The following is a 16,927-nucleotide window of genomic DNA, read 5'->3' as shown; positions in this document are numbered from 1 at the left end:
AACAGGTAAAAATATACTCTGACATGAGAAAAAGCTGTGACCAAGGCACAATTGTCCTTTAAATGTTGTACTCTTTTAATAAAGCTTGAATACTTTATTTTAGCAACTTGTAGTTTGAGTTCAGGTTATATGAACTCTGTCATGCTCTTTATTTCAGACATTGGTCATGCAGATTTATTCAGTTTTGTACCCAATACTGGACACAGGGGGTTATCATCTAGTTTGTCAGTTATAGATAGATACTGGATCAGGGTATACACACACACACACACACACACACACACACACACACACACACACACACACACACACACACACACATATATATTGAGAGGATTTCTGTCTATACACACTCAGCAGAGTGGAGGAGGGGCGTTGACTACAACTCTGATCTGAGATATATAAGTATCCTGTTTTTTTAGATTATTTATACCGATTATTGTTTCTAGCATCCTTATATATAACACTTTTTATTGCCTGCTGCATAGTTTTTGGTGTATTTTATTGCTATTAACTAATCTGCATGGGTAACTGATTTGTTTGCTTTCTGTAGTGTTTACTGTCTGTAGGCCAATAGCTTTAGTAATGGTCCCCACCCTCCCTTCCTGTTTGTGTCCTGTTGTTATACTTGGTGGCTTTGCAGCTGCCCGCCCCTACTGTAAATCTGATCTGGGACACTCCTCCCAGTCTAGTGTCATTAGCTCATTCTACCTAATACAGAGAGAACATCTGAGAAGGCCTTCTGTTTCTCCTTTTTCTCTTTCAAAAAAATAAATAAATAAAATTGCCTGAATCTCCTTGTGTTCTGGCTGTGCTTCACAAACATTTTGGAAATATAGAGTATATTTTAGAGCATTTATTATAACTGTAATTGCCTTAATATTGCTACAACTCAAGTGCTCTAGGTTGCACTGCATCTGAATTGTTTGTGTGTTTTAGCTGCTTTTCTGTATATATAGACTTCTCTGTATATGTAGACTAGCTACTTATTCTACTGTATTACTGCCACTTAAATTGTTTTTCAGTTGTGCACTTGCCTTGCTTCATTTAAAAAGTTTTAAATTGCTAATTTTGTAGAGTTTTAATTGCATTTACTGTTTAGGACTACACACTCAAGTGTGTTAGCCTTTTCTGTGTTTATTTACTGTATTATTGTATTGTTTAGCCTGTTTCAACAAAAAAAAAAATACTATCTTGTTTGCTCGTTTCCCACCTTTTCTAGCCAGTCCATATCCCAGGCTTTGCTTGTCTCAGGACTTTATTTTCTGTGTTCAGAGCTATCCAGACCTTGCTGTGGTAGGGGGAAGTCCTACTGCTTACCAGTGGGACTGCTGAGCATAGTACTGCCTATCTAACATTAGAGGAGTGGTTTCCAGCTCTGAAATTGTAAATGTATTAGTCTTTTTGGGCTGATTTCTATCCCTTTCAACTTTCTGGCTTAAAAAAACGCGTGTGTTTGCATATTTTTCGCATCAAGCAACACTGCGAGGCTACAGTTAAACTATTCCAGGTGCCAGAAACTCTGCTCTTTAAATTTTCCCTTAGAACTAGCTGGTTTCTCAGTAGTTGCACTAAAATCTGAACCCCCTGTGACTAGCACTTGCTCTAGAACCTGCTGGAAAGCACTAGGAAGCCTGAAAGTGATGCAAGCACTCAACTCTCCTTGTCAATAAGGAGAAATTAATCGTAGGCACTAAACAGCCTATAATTGCAAAGTACCTTGCAAATGTAAGGGAAAACAGCTCTTAAACTTTACAAAAAAAGCACCTAAACAGGCATGCCCAAGGGTCAGCTTCCGGTGATTTCTCCTGTCCACCTGGTGAATCTGGGCATACTGGAGCAATGCGGCAACTGCCTCATGTACACAGACAATCCTCTCCTCCTACCACCCAACACTACAACCTGCGAGAGATGCATTTACATAGCCAAACTGGAAGCAAAGCTCTCTCCGGCCAAGATTGTGCTAGATAGTCAAGAGGAGAAGGTTAACACCTGCACTACACCTCAAGCAACTCATAGCCCTTCAAAACCCATACCATCAACACCCACACATAGCAACACTAAACTCACATATGCGGAGGCCCTTAACATTAACCTCACCAAGCAACAAGGACCTCCAAAACTGAAACACAAACACCAGTCACAACCAAAATGACACATAGCTCACAACACCAGTGTACCACCCAACAACATCCCGTAAGGCAAGACAATGTACCCAACACTTTAGTCATAGTTGACTCTATAGTCAGGCACACTGATGTCTCACTCACCAGGCTGAACAAGGAGAAAATTACAGTCAGCTGCCTGTCGGGTGCCAGGATCCACCACATAATGCATGCACTCAAGTCACTCCACAACAAGTACAAATACAACTCTGTCATTGTCCATGCTGGAGTGAATGACTTGAGATGTACCTCCCTTGACTACATGAAAAGAGACATGGAAGAGCTCTTGGATCATGTGGCCGAGGCAGGTATGACCCTAGCCCTGAGTAGCATCCTGCCTTTGCCCAGAATGATACCACAGTACAAGGACAAAATGATTGACTTCAACAATTGGCTAAGCTTCTGATGTCATTCAAAGAAGATCCAGTATCTGTCTGCCTGGGAAGACATGATCGACAAACCATGATGCTTTGCCAGAGATGGTCTGCACCTGTCACCCCTGAGATTCAGGTTACTGGCTAAAGCTCTTGCCACCCCTATAGTGCCTTTTTTATGCAAGGTTCAATAGATAAAACCATCACAGTAACAGATACAAGCATGCAAAATCTGAAGGTAATGCTACTCAATGCTAGAAGTCTAAACCTCAAAATGCACCCTCTCTCGAGGCACACCTAAAAATGGAGAACTTCGATATCTGTGCAGTAACTGAGACCTGGTTCAAGGATCCAGAGAGCACGCCTGCAATATCAGGCTTCAACTCTTACCACACTTTTCAGCCACAAAACCAAGACCGAAACACTAAAGGTGGAGGAGTGTCCATATTCACCAAGGATATTCACACCTCCAGGTTAGTTGCCCAATACAATGCATCTGAAATTCTCCAGGTGCAACTAACACTAGGCAAGACTGCAATCCAAATTGTAGCTTGCTACAGATCCCCCACCATGCCCCAAGATTTTCACTACACCTTTCTAAACATACTGGAAAATATTAAGATACAACTAAACACCCTAATACTGGGTGATTTCAACTACCCTTCCATTAACTGGGAAAACTACTCGGGTACCATCTCCTTTTCCCAGTGGTTCTTGGAATTCATAAATTCTAATGCTCTGGATCAACTAATCCATTGTCCCACCAGGGGCTCCAATATCCTAGACCTGGTCATTACCAACATGGGAGATAGATGCTCCACACCAGTGGTCACCCCCTCATTGGTCAGGTCTGACCATAAGCAAATCACCCTTGACATCCACATCCAACCTCCACCCCCCCAGTAAGGAAACCTCCTTAAAAAACTTCTCCAAAGCCAACTTCATGCTACTGAAGTCAGAAGTGACAAACTTCATGACATCCATGCAGACGGGATCTGAAAGTTCAACTGCAGAATCCTACACTAAAGCACTATATGAGCACATCCACTCGTGCATGAATCATGCCATCCCAAATAGAACCAAGATGCTCTTCTCCAAAAAAAGGAAGCCAATCTGGTGGTCCCTTGCTATAAACAAACTATACAACAGAAGGAAGAAACTGTTGCAGAAAAGACGAAAATCCCAGGATGCAAAAAACTCCCTCACCAGCCTCAGTAAGAAGCTGAGATCCGTCATAAAATCCTCAAAAGCTAGTTACGAAAATAAAATTGCCAAAGATTCCAAAGAATCTAAGTGGCAATGCTCAGATCTGCTCTGAGCTACAACAGAATGGCATTAAATATACTGATCCCATGGATATTGCCAGTATCCTGGCAGATCAATTTAGTGCCAACTTCACCCCCCTCTCACCCTCTAAAGGGCCCATCTCACTACCAAAAGATTGCCAAATTCTGGTAATCATGGCCACACAAGTAGAAACCTCACTCTCCAAAGCTAAGAGTACAGCATCCATGGGACCATATGACATCCCAGGCTGTGTACTACAAGAACTACAAAATGAACTGGCACCTCACCTAAGTGTCATATTTCATCATAGCCTCGACTCAGGCTTCCTGCCCACTGAGTGGCGCACAGCTACAGTTATCCTACTCCACAAGGGGGGAATCCGCCTTGGATCCCAGGAACCACCGTCCCATCAGTCTGACAAGCCTGATCTGCAAGGGCATGGAACGCATTATCATGGAACTTATAAACAAAGACATTGGCAACCTTCAAACACTGGACCCCACCCAGTTTGGGTTTGTGAAGGGCCAATCTTGTCTCCTGAATCTGATTGACTTCTTTGAATCAGTCTCCAGAGCTGTGGATGAGGGTAAGGCAGCCACACAGCCTATCTGGACCTTGCCAAGGCCTTCAACACCATCCCTCACTTTGGAATCATAGATAAACTTACTAAGCTGGGCATAAATCCCTATGTCACTCAATGGATTGCCAACTGGCTGACAGAACCCAGACTGTAAAAGTAGCCGAGTCCAAATCCAGCTCCAGACAAGTGACAAGTGGAGTACCTCAGGGTTCAGTCCTGGGACCACTCTTGTTTAGCATCTACTTCACTGAAGTACAGGCCAACACTAAGGGACTCTGGCTAACAAAGTTCACAGATGACTGAAAACTGGGAGCCATTATTGAATCCCCAAATGATGTGGATATTCTACAAAAGGGCCTTACAGAAAAAGATGCCTGGTGCCAGAGCCATGGGCTCAAGCTTAATGCCAAGAAATGTACAGTTATCCCCTTTAGAAAAAAACATGTACCCATGAATTACCACATAGGTGGCAGCACATTAAACATCGAAAGTGTGATGAGAGACTTAGGGACACAGGTGGACAGTGGTCTTACTTTTGATAACCACATCACCACAACAGTCAGGAAATCCTTCTATGTGGCACACCTCATCACTAAGAGCTTTTCATTCAGAAAAAAGGAGGTCATTGCCCACTGTACTCATCCCTCATTAGACCCATTATAGAGTATAATGCCCTATTTGGTATGTACCTCAGAAGACATCTGCAACAGCTGGAAATGCCACAGAAATACCTCACTAAAAGAATCACAGGCCTAAAGCAGATTCCATATGCTGACCGTCTAAAAAAACTGCAGCTATACTCTGTGGCATATCGTCTACTCAGAGGCAGTCTCTGCTTAACATACAAGGCCATGTCAAACCTTGAGCTGTTGGACATGCTCCACTTAAAGAAATCCCAATCCCTCAGAGCCACACGGTCCAGGGATCTAAACCTTGTCATCACAATGAACAAAACATGCTGGAGGGATAGGTTCCTGACCCAGAGACTCCCCATACTCTGGAATAGACTGCCCATACATGTCAAGCAGAGCGCCTCATTGGCCCTCTTCAAAAGGAACCTTGATGATTGGATGGGAGATAGGAAATTCACCCCAGGGATCATGTCAGTCGCCCTGCTAGACAGGGGTCCAGAGAAGTAAATATTGTGGAAAGAAATATCCAGGGAATTGTTATGGCTAGGCTTTTATAATCTAGGGCCAATAGCCTAGTACCAACCTATGAACCTATATATATATATATATATATATATATATATATATATATATATGCTTTTCTTTGTCTCTTGAGGCTCCTTCAACAGTGAGCTGAAGGAAAGAATTACAGTATGAAGAAACAAGTCATTTTAACAGCTTTCAGAATAAGATAGCATTTAAAGTGTTCATAACTGAACAGTTGTTACAATTTTATATATTTACAGTGATTCAAAGAATAAACAAATATTTCATTATTCCAAATATAATAAATATAAAGACAGTAATGAAAAAAACAAAGACTGTTTAATGAATGCAACCAAAAACAGCATTAAAAAGTGAACGCTTTCGTCTTTAAATACAGACTTCTTCAGACTGAATAATGCTCTACACAAAACTGATTTAAATAATACAACCTCATCACATGACCTAATATAAAAGGCATAACATATAATAAAGTTTAAAAGACACAACAATATAAAATATATATAACCATATTATATAATTGTATAAAATCAACGCTTTAGTCCTTTTCTTTTTAAATTAGCTACAAAATCTCTATTGTTAAGGCCGGGTAGGTAGCTGCTATTTAATCTCACCTGCCACAAATACTCACACCACCCCAGCTTATCATCTACATCAAAACATTTATTAAAATCAGCTATTTCTTCAAGCACTAAAAATTCAAAACTAACCTTACATATATCTAATGTGTAAGCTTAGCTAAAGCATTCCTTTCATCTCCTATTTCAACATGTTTGTGTTCATAAACAGTATAATTCCCTTACAGTGTGACCTGCATAAAAAGAGGGACAAGACTTACACATAACTAAATAAACTACAAATTTGATTTTAAAAGTATAACTTCCATTAATTATAATTCTATGATTATTTATAATAACTTCATTTGAATTGACACATAAATAATCACATAATTTGCAATAACACATTTCATTATACCTAGTTTGTTCTTGATCTGTTTGGGTTTGCTAAGTTTAGCTTGAATAAAAAATGTGAAAGTTTTGTCCTTTTTGTACACAAAAACTGGGTGATCTCCTACTCTTTCATTAATTTTAGGGCAACTGAATACTCTTCCAATTGTTCCTAATGTTATTTTTGATAGCTACAACATCCACACTATTACTGATCTGCATAGATGTTCGAAAATCTATTTTATTCTGCACACCATTTTTGCGTTTTCTCATATCACAAAGTTCACCAAAAGAACTACTAATTACCTTATCAGGATACCATCTACTAAGGAATGTGTTACACAACCCAGTACTTTCAACAAGGAAATCATCATCCCTCTTAGTTAAGCTGTTAACTGGCATGAATTGTCCCTTCACTATATTTTCTTTGATTTTCTTAGAGTGCATACTACTATAATGTAAATATGAATTATTTTGAACATCCTTCTTGCACATCTTTGTAATTAATCATCAATTTTCAATACCGTGATGTCTAAATAATTAATACTAGTGAAACTATATTCACAAGTAAAATGCAAATCAGAAATTATTCTATTCAGATAATCTAAAAGTCATTAACAAATCTTTTCCCCATCAGTCCAAAAATACATCAGTAAAACATTTAAAAAAGACGATGTTAGTAGAATACCTACTTAATAAGATGCTAACTTTCTCCCAACCATGCATAAAAAGGCTTGCATAGCTGGGGCTATAGCTGCTCACATCACTACTCCATTAGTTTGACAATATATATAACCATCAAACTCAAAAAAATATATAACTTAAAATTAAATCTAAATTTCCATCAAAAGCCTAGTCATATTATTTGAAAACAACTTAGAATTCAATAAATCAAATCTAACTACCTCCATTTCTTCTTTATTGGGTATTACTGTAAACAGAGACTGGACATCTAAACTGAATAATAAATCAGTTTGGGAGACAACAATCCCTTCTAATTTCTTTTTTAAATTCAAAGGTAACCCTAACAAAAGCATCATTTGACTCTACTTTCTGTAGAACTTTGTCTACATAAATAGCCATAGCCTCTGTTTTACTCCTTGTTCTGGCTACTATTGGTCTGAGTGGGGGATTATCCAGATTTTTGTTGGATAATGCTCTAAACAAAACTGATTTAAATAATACAGCCTCATCATATGACCTAATATTAAAGGCATAATTCACAATATATTTTAAAAGACACAGCAGTATATAAAATATATAAAAACATTATATAATTATATAAAATCAGTGCTTTAGTCATTTCCTTTTTAAATAAGCTTCCAAGTCTTCTCTATTATTAAGACCTAAAGCATTTAAAATGTATTGAGTGTCATGCCTTTAATATTAAATCATGTGATGAAGCAGTTTTGTGCAGAGCATTATTCAGTCTGAAGAAGTCTGTATTTCTGTTTTTTGCTGCATTCATTAAATATTTTTTGTTTTTTTATTACCATCTTTTTATTTATTGTAGTTTTTCAGTTGGAAAGGTTTTTACTGTGTTTTTTTGGATTTTATACTAAATATTCTTTTATTGCTGGTTATCGTGCCACACTAGGTATTGGTCCATACTGAGTAAGTAAGACTGCCCTCCTAGGATTGACTAACATAGTGGCTTCTGAGTTTGGTCCCATGAATATTTGTGTGAACTGTGTTGCACCTGAACTCATCAAAACCAGAGTCAGTACATATCTGTGGCAAAATCCAGATCTGATGAGAAAGGTAAATGAAATTTACCTTTGAAGAGGTCTGAGAACCTGGAAGTGTGCCAGTGCAGTGTCTTTCCTTTGCTTTTCTGATGCTTCCTTTATCACTGAGGAGATTCTCATTGTGAGTGATGGAGGCCAAGCCAGACTCTAAGAAGATTTTGGTTTTGAAGGAGGAAGATGGGGATTCTGAAAGCTTTGATAATGGGGGCTCCTGCTTTCAATATGTGAGCTGGGAAGATTTGCTTTTTTCTCATCCTTCTTTTATAAAAGAACAAATTGTATGCTTATGTCTGAAGATTAGAATTCCATAAAAATGTACTGGTATCATTTCAATAGTTCTCGCACAGTGAGCTAAACATCCCTTCATGGTTGATATAAAATGTTTTTCTGTAACATGGAATCAGCAAAGTTACATAGGATCATAGATTAGTACTAGGCTAACTGCCCTTTTGGGCTGTTTTAAGCCTAGCCAATTACCACATGTAAGAATCAAACCCTGCATCTTGTGTCTGTAAGGTAAAGACCTTAATCATTATGCCAACCTCCCAATCAAATAAACAGCCTTTGCAGGTCTTGAACCCAAGACCCTGTACACTATAGTCACAGTAGTTAACCACTAAGCCGTCACAGCAGTTAATCAGAAGAAAGTCATATGAGGGGGAGGGTGACATAATGGTTAAAGTGCTTACCTTACAGACACAAAGTGAAGGGCTTGATACTCACATGGGGTAATTGGCTAAGCTTTAAATGTCCCACAAGGGCAGTTAGCCTTGTACTAATCTATGCACCTGTGAAGCTACTAAGTTGCTATTCATTGGATTAAACCAGGTGCATCTTTACCTGTAGCCACTGAAGCGGCTACAGCAATATTCTTGCTTGAATACTGTACCACTGTGCTGAATATTAGGAATTGATCCATTTTATAATATCTCTACTAGATTCTTCATTTATCTGAAGCATATTCTTAAATAGCTTCACAATAACACATTTGCATTTATATTTGATATTTTTTGTCCCGGCATAGTCAGTTTCACCTCAATCATTAAAACTCTGTTGTTTCAAGGTTTGGGTTTACATACTATGCATTTAAAACAGCATTTTTATCAAAGTTTTGTAACATGAAGCAGTTGGTTAAAATGAACTCCACAGTACTAAAGTATTGTTTTTCACTGCAATTGCCGGAGAAAGACTTATAGTACAGGATTGCCCTACTATTTTATATTGCCTGCTTCATTAAACTAAGTTTTCAGACTTTAGACCTATTATTATCTTTCTTATTTCTTACCTTCAGCAGTTATTTTATTAACCACATACTCAGTCGTTGGGTCTTCAGTCGTTACATTCATATTTCCAGTTTCCTTTTGAAAGACTATGGCATAGAAATACCTATCTCTTCATAATAACCATTGTCAAATTAGAAATGACCACATCTTTCCTTTGCTTAAGAAACAATATGGGTGGCATTCAGAGTTCAGAGGTTTGTATTTTTCTAGCTCTTATTCATGAAGAGTGCCACTGTGCTTATATGCACATTCAGTTATTGCAAATTGTTTATGCTGAATAAGTAAATGTAAAAGCTGTTTTTCTTAAATGTCCACTTTTCTTAAATGTATACACTTGCTGAATTTAATCATTTAGTATTTGCAAAGTACCACATGAAAAAGTAAGTGCTCATATAATTACAGAAGCTTTCAGATATTATGACTGAATTTGGCTATGCACAAGCGCATTTGAAATATTTAGGGCAAGCGGCACACAGCATGGCTACTTTTATTAACTTTTAAAAATATAAAGGGGGTTTATATGTTTTATATAGTGGTATCCTTATATGGACACCATATTGGTTGTTAAAAAAAGTGGGACGGGGAAGATAAGAAAGCTTGAAAAAGGGGAGCTATAAAAAAAGGGAATCACACTGACTGGTGTCAGTACCATGGCCTTAAGCTCAATGCCAAAAAAATGTGTCGTCATCCCCTTTGAGAAAATAACAGTTCCCATGAATTACCACATATGGTAGTCCACTGAACACAGAAGGCGCAATAATAGATCTGGGAACACAAGCTGACAGCAACCTCTCTTTTGATCATCACATTGCCACTGTGGTCAGAAAGTCCTTCTCTGTGGCACATCTCATTATTAAGGGTTTTGTATCCAGGAAGAAAGTGGTCATTGTCTCCCTCTACTCTTCCCTCATTAGGCCAATCATTGAGTACAATGCCCCATTTGGTATGTACCTCACTAGACACCTGCAACAACTGGAGAGGCCACAAAAGTACTTCACAAAGAGGATCCTAGGCCTTAAACACTTGTCCTATATGGACAGACTCAAAAAACTCCAACTATTCTCTGTCTCATATCGCCTACTTAGAGGCGATCTCTGCTTGACTTATAAAGCCATGTCTGACCCAGCTCTGTTAGAAATGCTACATCTAAAGAAATCCCAATCCCTGCACACCACACACTCCAGAGACCTCAACCTCATTGCCACAATTAACAGAATGTACTTGAGGGGTAGGTTCATAACCCAGAGACTGCCCATGCTATGGAGTAGTCTTCCCATACATGTCAAGCAGAGCACCTCACTGACCCTCTTCAAGAGAAATCTTGATGAGTGAATGGGAAATAGAAAATTCACCTTGGGGATAGCTCCAGTGGCTCTACTCGACAGAGGCACTGGGAACTAAGGTTGGGTAGCATGATGCCAGGGTAATACTAGGGCTAGGCTCATAAAGGCCCCAGGGCCATTAGCCTAATACACATCTATGAACCTATGAAGGAAGACATCAAGATGGTTGTGCTGGTGGAGGTTTATAGAAGGAGTACTATATTTTTGCTGGGGATGAATGCCTATTTTTCCAATTATTTTATATAAAGAGGGTAATATGAGTAGGAAGCTGGTTAGATGGCATACAAGATAGGATAATGTAAGGGGGGGGGTAAAGAAGAGTTGGACTTAGGAGGGCACCCAGTCCACTCCATCTCAAATGTTTTCACTGCCTGATGATGTTGCAATGGGAACCCATATGCTGAAAGATGAAGGCCTGTGGAATTAGGCACCAACCAGCTCAGCTAGTCCTGAATCTGCTGAACAGCATTCTGGACTGGTTGAAGATGTCTGTCCACCTCCTGCTCCACCACATTCTCAACCAAGTCCCGAAGCCCATGGTCTGTGAGGCTTGCCAGGCTGCTACATGTCAGGGGGCTTAAAGGATTGGTGCTACCACAATGACTCATGAGGTCATCCCTGAGCAGACAGAGCATGAATGCTTCCTGACCTGGGAAGAAAGTGGTTGAGCTGTTCCTATGGATTCAGAAAAATAAACAGCAACTGAACAGAAATGGAAAAAGACGGACAACATAATGTATACTTAAAATAAGGAAAAGAGAGGGGGAGGCAAAAAATGGAGACAATAACAGGACTCATAATGTAATACATGAGTGCAATATTTATTAACAGTGATTTCTGATTTTATGAATTCTTTTGTCAGAAAAAAAAGGCGATATTGTACTGGAAGGCCTCACCTTGTGTTTCACGAAGAAGTGGGCATGTCACGAATGATTGACGACCAGGTCTGCATATGTAATGAGCCATGATTGACATGGCATTCTAATCAGCTGACAGCCCTAGTTTCTCCTCTTACAGATTAAGATTAATAATCATATGTGCATTAAATCCATGACCGCTACACACACACAAACTAAATACAAATGATCATCATTGTCCATGTGCCTAGAAATAAGTCTGCCCCTTCATGCTTGTTCCTAGTTTTATAAAAGTAAGAACAAAGTCACACTCAATACTTTTGTAACATTTGCTATGACATATAAAAAACACTGACAGAAAAAGACATTACTTCAAAAGTTGTAACACTTTCTTGGAACATGGATAGCAACCCCTATTGTGCTGGATTATCATAGTCACTGCACCTTCCCATGTGTTTTTATAGTGGACTCATACTTCTCAATTGTCCAGATTTCCGCCTATTTTTGGTCTTTTCCTCATAAAACTGGTGGTTTTCTGCAAACCGTTAAGGGTTGAAGTCAATAAATAATGACACACATATACCGCTCAACCTTTTATTGCAAGAAATCTGGACAAAGCCATAAATAAAAGTGGGACAAAGGCCATCCAAAATAAGGGCAATTTTTTTAAATATTGCTCTTAAACCTAGAAAATTATGGCGATATTTTACTCGGAGAAACAATAAAGTCAGCACTGTCAGATAGTCTTTAAGAATTAGAACCATCAGTAACATTGCACAGTATAAAGTATCAAACAACATAGCTATATAAACTATACTGGTTTATTGGACATTATGGATATGAACACTAGATTCTGCATACTAGAAACATATGCTAGTGTCGCTATTGAGGGAATGCATATTCATTAGTGCCCGATTACGAAATAGCATGGAGGCGGGTTTCAGGCAGGGCTTGCTACTGCGCATCTGGTGAGGTCCTCAAGTACAATATCGCCAAAAAAAAAAACTTTCTGAGAAATGGCACTGGAAACATGGGAACAACCATTAAATTGCTGTTAAGCGGTGGTCATTTTTACATTTGCAGTTTACTGATAATAACGGGATAAATTGTTGTAACATAAGAAATAGTAATACTGATATGGTTTGTGCTGCAACTATGTACTGGAAGCACTTTTCTTCTTGTATTATCTTTGTGTATGAATTACTCCTGCACTGATAGTTATAAAATAATTAAAGCATAGAAAAAAACAACTTAATTCTGGTCAATAAGAGGCTTGCCATTTGTAGTTCTGTAACAGAAAAAAAAATATTCATTATCTTTTTTTTACTGAAAATAATTTTTTTCTTTGCAAACTCACAAGAAATGTCAGACAACATCTTCAGTTGTCTTTCCTCCTGAGTTCTGTTGTAGGAGATATCCTCTTCTGCTACAAACAGAAGACATAGAGGATGGTTGCTTAACTATCATAGATGTGTGTTTATATCTTTCTTACATTATGTTTACTATTCAACAAAACACTGAAGTTATATATGCACTTCCTTAATTTGTGTGCTTATTTCTGTACTCACTGAGTCTTGCCACATGCTTTCATTTATTAATCAGGAAAGCAGAAAAACAGATTTTTATAAATGCATTGTACCTAAGCTATCTGTGCTAATAAATATTTGTCCCGTTCCCCCTTAAATAACTACACTACACACAAAAAGACATTTGACAACCTTTATTAAAATGTATTATACAATAAACTATGTACACAAAAAACAATATTAATTAACTTCTTCAACAACGATGATCTCTGGGCAGTGTCACCACTCACCCTGGACAAACTTTACCTCAAGGCAGTGTACAACTCACCTTGATACCTTCTCCACCGGGGCAGCATACTAACTCACCCACATAAACAGGCAGCGTACCTACTCACCTCACACCATACCAAAACCACACCTTCTTTAGAGGGGGAACAGAACAGGACAATCCTGTCCCTCTTCTCTGCCACCAGCCTGATCCCAGGCTGTTCCCCCTCCTAAACCTTAGCCACAATCATATCCTCTAAAAAGAGTTTCAGATGCAAATTAAAAAGATCCAGGCCCACATCATTAAGGTGTACTCCATCCATCCAATTGCAAGACTCCTCTCCATCCCCAAAATCTCTATGGTCAATAGTATGCATCCCCAAAATCCTTAATTGCCTAGCCAACCTTTGATTCACACATCTTCTAACCCTTTCAATCACCTTATGACTATATGCAGCCCTCCAACACAAAAGCGGAACCAACTCTGACCACACAATTTCCATACCCGGGTACAATGCCTGTAATCTCATCAGATCTCGCAGCATAATGTCCACCAATTGTTTTTTAGGAACAATGCCCAAGTCATTACCCCCTAAATGAATGACCAATATACATGGACAACCTGCCTTCAGTTTAGCCTTCTCAAATTCATGTAACAACCCATCCCACCTAAGCCCCCTAACACCATGCCAAGACACTGACCACCCTAAATGTGCTAAACCCAAATTTACCCCATCATCCCTAACTAAAGTATGCTTCTCTGCCCAGTGGATGAACGAATGCCCCAAGATGATAATGTGCTTCGCTAAAAGAAAAGAAGAAAAATTAATCATCAGACCACAACTTATCTAATATAAGACAAAAATGCATTTGAAGACCACCTCCCCACCCTTTTAATCAATTCAATACAACTACCCTCTCTAGCTAAATCTGAAGCCCTACCTATCCTAAATGAATGAGCCACAAACCTCTCTGCCGGAAATCCCATACAACGTAAAACCTTCCTCACCAAAAGTATGAATCTACTACTCTACACCACCTTCCCATCCACTGAACAAAAAATTAACTGATCCACACTCCCCTTTCGCCTCCTCACAAATTCTTTTGCCCACATTACTGGACAAATGCAATGATTCCTGTCTGATTTAAGCACCACCACACATCCCCTACCCAACTGATCTGTCTTACTCCTCCTTAATGCAATAGTAACCTTGCCCTCACATATAATGACATCCTTCCAATATAATGAGCCTAACAACTCCGAAATATGAAAAGCGCCAAAATATAACCAAGTACATAACGTACCCCACATAAAATAATCCATAGACCCCTTTTGCACCAAGCCTAACCCTTTCAACAAAACTTTTAATATAACCCTCATAATTGGCCATCTAGTACCCTTATGTTCCACCACCATTCTACCCCATCCCCTTAACATACGCCCTAATGTCCAAGACTTAGTGAAATCCTGCAACCTCGCTACCTTAGCAAAAATACTAATTGCCGCCAAATCCATCTTAACCGTCTGCAAAGCCCTGCCTAACCCCCAAGCACGAGCTACATAGTGCAGTATTAATTCCTCTGACCATACCCCTTCCTCCTCTGGCAGCTACAAAATAAACTGATTAAAATCAGAAAGAGCCCTACCATATGCCTTCCTTGTAGAATGGGCCCAGGAATGCCATACTAACCACCTGGCTACATCAACCCAAGATTCCATACCTCCTCTGGCAGGATTTCTGGCACCTCCACCACCCATGGAGCCAACCCTCAAAACCTGCGAAACTGAAATCAGGACAAACTATCAGCAATCTCATTCTTTACACCAGGCACATGCACTCCTGTAAAAGAAAAATTTATTAGAAGGCGCTGCAAAACCAATTTAAGTAATTCCAACAATAACAAGCCTGACTTAGCTGTCTTCTTTTGCAATACCCTCACTACAGCCATATTCTCTGAGTGCAAAACTACCCGTTTGCCCCTCAATTGCTCCGTCCACACCACCGAAGCTGCCGATATACACATCAATTCCAGAAAAGCCGCGTCCCGCTTCCATACCTCCTCCCAATCCCGAGGCCATTCATCCGCAAACCACCGACCCTTAAAATAGGCTCCCATGCCAGCGCTACCAGCTGCATCTGTAAACAACTGAAGTTCCTCCTGCCCCACTCAGTCTGACTGCCAAAAAGATATCCTATTAAATTGTTGCAAAAACCTGTTCCACAACCCCAGTTCCTCCCGTACCAATTGGGTTACCCTAACCCAATGGTGTTTGCTCTTACCCCCTTTCAGCAAATACGCCAGTGACCTACAAAAAGCTCGCCCTGGGTGTACCGCTTAGCAGGCAAAATTCAAAAGCCCCAGCAACTCCATAACTGAACGAATCCGAATCTTATCCTTACCCAACACCGAACGTATCACCGACCTAAGCCTCTCTATTTTATTCCCTGGTAAACAAAACAATCCCCGCTCCACATCAACTGTTAAACCAAGAAATTCTAATGTCATTGCCTGATCCTCCATTTTATGCTGGGCCAATGGTACCCCTAACTCCTCACACATGACCGTAAACTCCCGCAAAGCCTCCTGTGCTCCTACCTTTTCTTCGCCCACTAACAGAAAATCATCTAAATAATGCACTGCCTTTTGCATCCCCGCTTTTTGCTGCCAAATCCAATGCAATACTGTACTGAACTTCTCAAAAGTTGCACATGCCACTGAACAACCCATGGGCATAGCTTTATGAAAGTAGTACTTATCTCCTACCCACATAATAGTGGCCAATCCTCCCTCCTAATAGGCAACAATCGAAAAGCCGACTCAGTGTCGACCTTAACCAACCATGGCTCCCTAAATTCCCTAATCACTTTTACTGCATCATCTAAGGAAGTGTACTTCACCCTAACCTCCTCTTCTGCAATAAAATCATTTACTGAATTCCCTTCTGGATAACACAAGTGATGTATCACTCTGAATTCCCCTTCTCGCTTTTTCGGCACCACCATGTAAGTACTAAAAGGCGGACTATCAAAAGGACCCAATAACCACCCGTCCTACTCTCTTTCTCCAATAAAGCCTCCACGATGTCCTCTTTCCCTTGAACAGATCGTAAATTCTTGCAACCCCCCCCACCCCTTCCCACTGTGGACTTAATAGGAAACCACTTTTGAAAACCCTGTATTATCTCCTCTTTTATGGCCAAGCCCAGAAACCGATGAAGTGTATCCCGGAGAATCTCCACCTTAATAGGGAATGGCTCTACTCCCTCTATTGCCTCTAAAGAACCCGAGTCCAAATCCCCAGGACCCACAAAAATTACCCCTCCCCTGGGCCAGCTGAAAGCCTTGCCCACTAAAACCACCTTCACGACCCATC

The sequence above is a fragment of the Protopterus annectens genome, chromosome 2.part0 (genome assembly GCF_019279795.1).
Source record: "Protopterus annectens isolate FY-2018-M chromosome 2.part0, PAN1.0, whole genome shotgun sequence".
NCBI lineage: Eukaryota > Metazoa > Chordata > Ceratodontiformes > Protopteridae > Protopterus > Protopterus annectens.
This window is presented reverse-complemented; position numbering follows the sequence as displayed.